General features: G+C 40.8%; 1 long non-coding RNA gene across 3 annotated transcripts; it reads right to left on the bottom strand.

Moving 5' to 3' along the window:
- Positions 1-242: 242 nt before the first annotated feature.
- LOC137471475 (uncharacterized) lies at positions 243-8,526 on the bottom strand. 3 transcript variants are annotated; one of them, XR_010997646.1, is made up of 4 exons: positions 7,153-8,526; positions 6,507-6,640; positions 3,832-4,415; positions 243-3,255 (listed from the first exon to the last, which is right to left on the bottom strand). It is a non-coding gene; the product is annotated as an uncharacterized lncRNA (long non-coding RNA). The 3 variants fall into 3 exon arrangements; XR_010997647.1 differs by lacking the exon at positions 3,832-4,415 and having other exon boundaries at positions 243-3,252; positions 7,153-7,635; XR_010997645.1 differs by lacking the exon at positions 3,832-4,415 and having other exon boundaries at positions 7,153-7,631.
- Positions 8,527-9,042: the final 516 nt, after the last annotated feature.

The raw sequence follows: 9,042 nt of genomic DNA, 5'->3' as shown, positions 1-9,042 counted from the left end.
GGAATGTGGCATGAGCTTGGCAGGAGCTTGTGCACAGGAACTCCTCAGGGTTGGCAGTTATATACCACATTTTGATAAGAGCAGAAGAGTGTGGCTGTAAAACATAAAGCTGAGACCAAAGCACTGCCATATCAGTACAGCTCGAAGCCCAACAGTTTATGACTGTTAGCAGCAGTACTTTGCCCTGCTCAGTGTGTGCTTCAAATGTTAGTCAGACCTGACAGTAGGCTTGCAGGTCAGTGTAATATTTCTGCAGCGTAAATGCTATTTATAAGAAGTTATGACTATAATTTATTTACTAGAGGGTGGGGGAGGGGAGCAGACAAAGAGGCAGTCACTTCATACTGCTAAAGTCAATGACCAAACTGGAGTAAAGTCCATGTGCCCCTGAATCTGGTAGTTCCACTAGGTTTTCCACTAAGCTGTATTTATTTAGCATGACTGTGATGCTATATTTTTATAACTGCACCTCCTCAAGAGGCAGACATGGCAGCCATGTGAGTATTTCTCTCAGCAGAAAGGAAGACTTCCTACTCCTCTGTCCTGATTCCAAGAAGAAAAGTCTTACTACCGTTAATGTCCTGCTGCCGTTAATTTGGCTTGCAACTTCATAAATAAATAAAAAATAGTCACACATTCTTTTTATGGGCCAGAAAAGCTCACTTTTTTTCTCTTGTAGCACTGAATGAGAAATTTTGAGAATAGTAAAAACAGGAGTCAATTATTTTGCCTCCATTTCTTTGTTTTGATACAGCTGAAGATCAGTTTGGAGCCCTGTGTTTTTGGGGTGTTTTTTTCTTCCCTAAGAGATAGCATATACATTTCAACAGCCTCAAGACCTACAGAGTGCATAGATTATGCTCTTGCTTATCTTCCCCAGGGCAAACTGCAGCAAACTACTCACTGAGACAGTGCAGAGTTATAGCAGTAATACACACATGCAAACCGTGGGGTCACAATCTGGTATTCGGAATACATACAAGCTTTGGGTGTGCTAGTGGCTTCATGAATTTCCCTTTGAAGTCAGCCAAAATACACTAGCAAGGAAAATAAATACATGCAAGCAGAATAATTTTGATCGGGGAATGAAGCATTAAAAATCATGTCTCTGTCCCTAAGCACAACCTACTTGGTGTTAGGAAGGTTGGTTTAGTGACCACAATAAGCATTAATGTATTTCCTGTAGAAAAGCATGTTGCATGCAATAAATAGTTTTTGCTATACTAAAACCAAGTTAGTTAACAAATTCTTTCTGTCAATCTTTGGATAATACTTATGCTGACAGGCAGATAGAAGACTTAGCTATCATTTTGACAAGATGAATCTCAAGCTTTATTTCTTAAAACATTATTTTATAGGCTTGGTAGCCTTTGTTTAGCTAAGCACATGTAGAGAGAAAAAAGAAAACCTTTTTTTTTCTCCCAGTCTTGTCAATTGCAACTCATTGTCTTTTTGTTTGTTATACCTGGATTTGTGTGATAGCCTCTAGCCCTAGCTTGCCCTAACAGGAAAAAATTAAAAGTGTGTGTGCATGTATATGAATGAGAAGTCTTTCTGCAGACTAAATCCAAATTAAAAAAAAAAAAAATTGAGGTGATGTTCCAGACAAACTGTCATATATAAATGCTGTCCTCATGGTCTGATTCTGGTCTCATTCCTCTCTAACTTGAACCCAAATAAAGCCAGTTGTGGCTGCTGCAAGTTACTCTGAGCCCAAGCTGAAATACCATGATATTAACTGTAAACAAATCTTGTAATGCTTCTGCAGATTTCAGAAAGCGTCCTTCTCATATTTTAGTAGTGGCATTGTTGTGTTTGGGGTGATTTAAGATGCAAGGGCTAATCTACTCAAAAAAGAAATTCCATTTCACCATTTGCAATTTAATGGAGTACAAAGAGACAGGGAAAGCACTCTACATAAATACAGATGTCTCCACTTCTGAGGCTTTTCTGTGCTCCTGCTACTTAAATGGGGATCAAGAATGATATTGTTCTGTGGGCTTGCTCTTTGTTTACAATACCCTCTTTGAAACTAGATGTCAAAATGCGTTTCCTGGATTGGTTATTGAATTCTGCAGGCTGACGCTCCACTGTGAGCCCTGGGAACCTTTGGCTTTTTCCTTAAAAATAGCCCAAGTTTTGAGATTTTAAAAGCAGCTGTGTTTTGCCACCATGTGGAAAGGGCTTGTTTTTCTGCTTCTCTAAATTTCAAGTATAATGTTTGGACCAGGGCAAAAAAGCCTCAGTAAAACTGTTCTCTGCCTGTACTGGTAGAATTTTATCTGTCCTTTGTGTGGCCATAAATGACCAAAACACAGGGATGAGCAAATTTGGCCCAATGGGTTTATGGATTCCTGAGCTCGTGGCAATGAAATATTGTAAAGTTAATGTAAATTGCCAAGTATGACAATTTAACCTCCTAAACATATACACAGAGACCCTCTTGTTCTTCCTCAAGCTGTGCCACGTAAGTCAGCCTTGGCCAGGCACTGCACAACATCACATACCTCATGCTGTCTTTTCCAGGCCATCCTTGCTAAACCTCTTCTTTCCCTTAAAGGGTATTTAAACAGACCAACTCTTTTGCCAATCTCTTCTCCTTAGGGTAAGGAGAGTGCCCCCCAGAGCATTTGCCAAGGCAAATGGAGCAAATAGGTTCAGTTTAATTATGTTACTGAATTTGACGCTGCTCTTGATGAGTTGTACATAGGGATGTAGGTGTTTCCATGTGTGCAGTGTCATACACAGCTTCCTATGCTCACTGTATGTGAGAGAAGATGGCTTAATGACAGACTTCTAGCCTTTGCTCCAAATGTTGTGGTTATCTAATTTTTGTTTCATTTTAGTCAGACCCCTGGAGTAATTAGCACACCCTGTGGGTTTTTTTGTGTGGTTTCTATCTGAATACCCATGAAGGAGTTAATTAACTTGTTTGCAGTATCTCATTAATTCATTTTTGGCCGTGAACTTAATTGCTCCTTTATTACTGATGAGTAAAATAGCTTTAGGCTCCCAATTAAAATGGACTTTGATGGATGTATAAGAGCTGGGCTTTCAGCTTGTTGAATAGGCAGTGGAATTGCCATTCTGTGTCCCATTGCAGGCCAGGCTCCTTCATGGCAGGCTTCTCAGGGACAAGTTTCTCCCAGTTACAAACTTGATCTTAGAGCTGAAGCCCATGGGAGTGAAATCAAATGGGAGTTAGTGCCTGTAAACCTCTGAGGGCAGACGAAACTCAAATAATAGGTGGACCTACTGGAAAAAAGGAGCTTATTACTGAGGTGGTAGGTGAGCATAAACTGTAATTCCCTCCATTATGAAATGGCCACTCTACTGAAGTCAGGTGCCCATTGGTGAAAATCTGGATTTCTCCCTATAGGTGTCCTTAGTTTTACTGGAGGGCAAAAGCTGGTTTTAGATGTTTGAGGGCATATCAAATGTTTGTTTTTGAAATAGTTTTTCTTCCTTCTGGTGCATATTTGATGAGCTGGGGAGCATGAACATCAGTGTGCTTTTCTGGGCTTAGACTTTTTTTTTCTAGGACAGTAGTACTTTCTTTTTAATATATTTTGAGACTACTGGATGTCAAGCATTATAGAATAACCAGGAATATTGGTGTTGTAAAGAGAACTAGCCATATTAATTTTAAATAAGAAAAAGAAGAAAGCTACAAATCTGTCTCTCACTTCTCCCACCCACCCCCTCTCTATGATTCAATGTGAAGAACACACAATTTATATTCCCAGTGGTGACTGGCTTGGACCCAATGACCTTTGCAAAAAATCCATTGCCTGCATGGAAAATGTAGTGAAACAATGTAAGCGTGCTTACTTGTAGGCATGTATATTTCTTAACACAATAGGGTCCTGAGACCAACTGAAGTCTCTGGATTCTTCTGCAAGAAATGTTCTCACAGGGGAGCTATTATGATACTCCCTCTGCTGGCTCTCATTCTGCCTCCAAATTTTCCTTAGGAGACCTCACTTGGGCATTGATCCACAGAGAGCAAAATTACCATGTCTTGATTGCTTGTGTGAAGAGTCAGTACAGCCCAAAGGGTGGAGACTCTTGCCATTTTGAGCAGACAAGAGGCAAAATTGTCAAGAAAAAGATATCTGCTTTGGGGTAAGGTGATTACAGATGGCAAGTGGAGGAGCAAAGTCAAGCACTACTTACTTTCATACCTTTAACTGAAAATCTACTCAAAAGTTGTTTGAAATGCTATGAACACAATTTGTTTTCACGAGAATGAAACACTATCAGTCAGTGGTTTCTTTTCTACAAAAAGATCTAGAACTTCATAAGCTAAATTCCACATTGTTTTTAATACTGTAGCAGCTTATTTGCTTCACTCATAAAAATCTGAACTCTTTCTGACTTTTCCTTAATGATGGCTTTTGGGAAGAATTTGTTTCCTGGAATAGTGAAGGGGAAAATCCTGTTTGCTTTAGAAATAGCTTTTTTTTTATGCTTTTCTCATCACAAGATGACCAGAGTTGATGACACACAAATTATGAAACAAAATGATGATGGAGCACAAATTTAAACCAAATTAAAAAAAAAAAAAAAGAAAATAGAAATACTGACAAGCTTGTGGCAATACAGTCTGCTAACAATTTACCAATTTGCTCTGGAATTCTCCATGAAAATTTCAATTATTGTGCAACATATGAGATCTAGCTATGACTATGCTTTTTCCAAAGGCCAAAATGAGAGGAAAATAAAAGGAGCTTCCATAGATGACACTATGGCACCTCTGTCCCTGTTTTAGCTGATTGCTTAAACACATGCTTAATAAATATGTTTAAGAATCTGCTGACCTAAGCTTTGCTTTGTTACCAGCTTTAACCCTGGAGGTACTGAAGTTCATTATTGATATTGCAGTCCAGCAGGACAATTGTTTGTCCTTCTCAGGAGTAACTTGTCTTGCTGCTTTAGGTAGTGCTCCCCTTGACAGCAAAGGGGAGAATGCACCTTGGAAGGAAGTCAGGCTGTGCTTATCATCTGTGGTGATGGGCCAAAATAGGAAAGTTAAGCTTTTAATTTTATAAAGTGGGAACTGAAGCAACAGGATGTGAGGAGGAGAAGAGAAAGGAGTTAAGAGAGCTCCTATGGGTGCAGGCAGGCAAAGGACACAGCAGAGGCCATCTGGGGCTCTGAATAAGCCTGATCCTGCCTGTGGCTTCTTGCTTTCTCTGGGTCCTCGTGAGGATGAAGCTGTCCTGAATTTGCACATTGTTCTGCTGGGTGTTGCTGAAAGGAACTTCTGCTCATGGGAAACTCAGTTTCTGGCAAGAGCTGTTTTGCCCTGATTCTGGCAACTCTCTCTGGCCTGTCATCATTACCCCAGTGCCTACACAGAGACTCTGAGTGGAATGGATGATGGTTCTATTTGTGGTGCCTTGGCTCCTGTTTCTTTGCAGGCACTGGCTTACATGAAGGAATCTCATTAAAAGTATCTTTCCATGAGGAAGGTTTCTTCTGACTTGGTCTACAGAGGAATTAGTCAGTGGTACCCAGACCTGTGAGTGCCTGGCTGGTTTGTGTCTGTGGTGATGGTCAAATGTAACCACATACTTTTGGATGTGCTTTTCAGGAGTCGAGAATAAAGATAGCTGTGAAGCTGCCAACCAAAATCTAACCCAACTGTCCTTGCCAGCTTGGACTCCACTCTTTATCAAAAAAGGCTCATGATTACTGGAGTGACAAAGCTGATTTAAAAGGGTGGTGGGGGGGAGCCATAGTAAAAAAAAAAAAAAAAAAGTGTCACACTTTTTGTTTAAACTAGTATTTGAGGCTTTTGTGGGTTGTGTTTGTTGATGACTTCATCAAGTATCTTTGGGTCTGATTATTTTTGTGGGGCATTACATAAATATTTTTATTTCTGCTGTGTGAATCCCACTGTGTTCAGGGAAAGTGACTTTTCTCATAGCTCCTGCCCACCTTTTAGTGGAAACATCAGTCCCATCTTGGTGTGGGAGTTGCATGCCTCTCCAGCTATATCTGATGTGTCCTTGCTGCCTTCTTTCTGTGCTCGTGTGGTATTTTTTTGCTGCTTATCTCTTACACGCATGCAGCTCTAAGCAATAGCTCTCAAACCCTCCAGAAACACTCTGAGACACTCAGCACAGCTCTGCTCCTATTCCAGCCCTGCACATGGCCTCTGTTTTGGGTGGTGACTGCTCTAGTTTTGGTTATCTGTCTCATAAAGTAGTTTCAATGCTGTTTTCACATGGTCCCTGAACAGGAGATGGTTGTTGCACCCTCAGATTAACAGCATTGCCAGTAACCACTTCATCAAAGGGGCTCCAGGGAAGTCCAGCAGAATGACAAGGCCAGACTATGGTGAAATTAAGGACTATACCCCATGGTGTGTGGGACATTAGCTATCATGGCTGTAATTTTGTTTTAAAGCTTTTATGCAGCTTTTTAGACTTGAGTATCACCGTTGCTTAAATTTGCACATGGGTATAGACAGCGTCCATGTAACCTCCCTTCATACTTACCTTATCTACAGTTTCCTCCAGTTTATGTGGCTTTGGTACAGGGTCTGAGGACTGCCAAGAGGCTCGTGGATAATCTAGGTTGGCCTAAATTCCACTGCAGTTAATGGCAATCTGTCTGTGGGCTTGTCTTCTTTCTTTCAAAGAAAAAGATGATAAAGAGACAGAACGGGGGTGCAAATGTGGTAAAAAACATCTGAAGATGTTTGTTACAGCAGAAATATCAAGTGATATTTTTAGTTTGCAAAGGAAGAAAGGGGAAAGCATGCAATATTGTAATTTTTAGGAAAGTTGTTAGTTGTACTGTGAGAAAAATTCTCTCACTTTTATGGTAATATCATTTAATTGCTTTTGAAAAATGGTGTACCTTGCTAATCTGGACAGATTTGGGTACACTGGGCTATATTCTTGTTTAGTATAAATTGGTGTAGCTTTGTGTGGGAGCTATATACTTAGTGGCAGATAAAAATCTGTCCTTTTGTGTCTTTTAGGGGAAAATTTCAACAGGTCTACTTCAAAAAGTCATGTTTTCTATGTTATGTCAGCCACAGGCTTAATACTACCCTTAAACCAGTATAAAAGTTTCCTAATTGCTATTCTGATAGGAGATATTTGACTTATATACTGCACCAGAGAATGCAGTTCTCACCACACTGTGGTGGAGTTATTCAGTATGGTGTGTTTCAGCAACAGCATGACAGGGCTTGCTGCCCAAACAGCTTTGGAAAATGTGATGTTTCCCCTCTGTCTTACTCTTATGACTTCTGTGTTAGTACTGCAGAGTTGAAAATCTGGTAATAGATGCACATAGTGCTAGCATCAGATCTGGGAGGTGTTAGAACCATCACACTTTGAGGAGCTGTGAACTCCTCAGTATCTGTTTTGCACCTTGCTGCTATCATGAAGAGGAGAAGAGTGGCTGTTTGCAAAGCTGAGCTCTCTGTGTCCTGGCCAAACCCTTTATAGAAGAGCCAATTTCCTCCCCAAATGTTTGATCGTGGTGGTGTTGCTGATGTTCCAAAGACAGCCTGGCAAACAGCTGCTTTTAGCTGTCAGAAAGGACCAGTCTTTGGAAATTTAATTCTGAGTTCACTTATTCCTGGGAAACTAAGAGTCAGATTTTAATTGATTCAGTTATCCCTCATTTTCCTTCTGAAATCCAGAAATATTAATTAGACTGTAAAGGGCTGCTGTGAAGTGGGAATTAAACTATAGTTGGGAAAATATTTTCTAACCAGATACCAACAGTCCAGAAAGTCCTTCTGTGCTAAACAAGCCTTTTTTTTTTTTTCCTGATAATGAATATGCTTTTTCTTGTTTTACATATTCAATTAAATCATGATGGAGAATATTAAATACATGATATTTCAGAAATTTATCCTGTTTTGCTGACCGTCCTGGAGCCTTTTTTGTCTTCCAAAAAGTTTGCCTCTGACTAAATGTTTCTGATTACTTGGAACTGAAGATTAATTGCTATATTCAACTCTACCCAACCATGCAAATGTTTCTGGGAAGCTGACTGTAAACTGGGCCATAAGCAACCAGAGTCCCATAGATTATGTCCCAGGGCCAGCTGCTAGGATGTTAGAATATGTTACATTTTGTTGAGAGATAACACAATCTCTTTCCTGGATTTGCAAAAAATACCTGGGGAAAAATTGCTGGTGAGAAAGTTCTAGGGAGACTGGGTCAGAGCCAGAAGAAACTCTAGATGGGAGATATAGTTGTAATTATGGAAACTTCTTGCCTGATGCCCAAGCTCTTAGGATCCCCAGGCACGTGGAGCTCTCTTCTGTCATGTGTGTTTGTGCCCAGATGTTCCTTGGTGTCAGTGTGGTGGCAGCTGGGTGCCTGGCACACGTGTGTTGGGTGGCCCTGCCTGCAATGAGCCACAGCTGCGTGCAGTGCTCTGGTGGCTGCTGCTGGTAGGACACACCGGAGGGAGAAGGGCAATGTCCCCTTTGGGAGAGCACTCAGGGCTTACAGCGTTTGTCCCAGTTTCTCATCTAATCTGATTTCAACGATTTGTACTGCTGAAATTTAATTGTCAGCAAAACAGGATAAATTTCTGAAATATCATGTATTTAATATTCTCCATCATGATACTGGGTACTGGGTCCCACTTCTGATGCAGAAAGGATCCTGCTGCAGGGTTGCTTGGGAAGGGAACAGCAGCCCTTCTCCCTGCACACCTTAGCCATGGGGGCTGACAGGGTGTCTCAGTCTTGCTGTCTTTCCCTGGCCTAGTGAATATTGTCTTATGCAAGGCACAATGGTTTAATTGGGAATGAAAGACAAGGAAATCTCTCCTTTCAAATAGGCTTCAGGCTGGGCACATAGGGTAGGAGACAGAGGACTGAAGTCTCTGACCCCGCATTTCCTGTTTCTCTATGGTCTTCAACCATTTTTATTTTGTCTGTCAGGGAAACTACAGATAGCTATGCATAAACAGAAAAGATGAAGTCCAGGGCAACTTCTGGAGCAAAAGATGTAGTCTGGTATCATCAGGGTCTGCTTTATTGGCACCAAGTCTAATGGC

Source organism: Anomalospiza imberbis, chromosome 3 (assembly GCF_031753505.1).
Source record: "Anomalospiza imberbis isolate Cuckoo-Finch-1a 21T00152 chromosome 3, ASM3175350v1, whole genome shotgun sequence".
Lineage (NCBI taxonomy): Eukaryota > Metazoa > Chordata > Aves > Passeriformes > Viduidae > Anomalospiza > Anomalospiza imberbis.
This window is presented reverse-complemented; position numbering and strand designations above follow the sequence as displayed.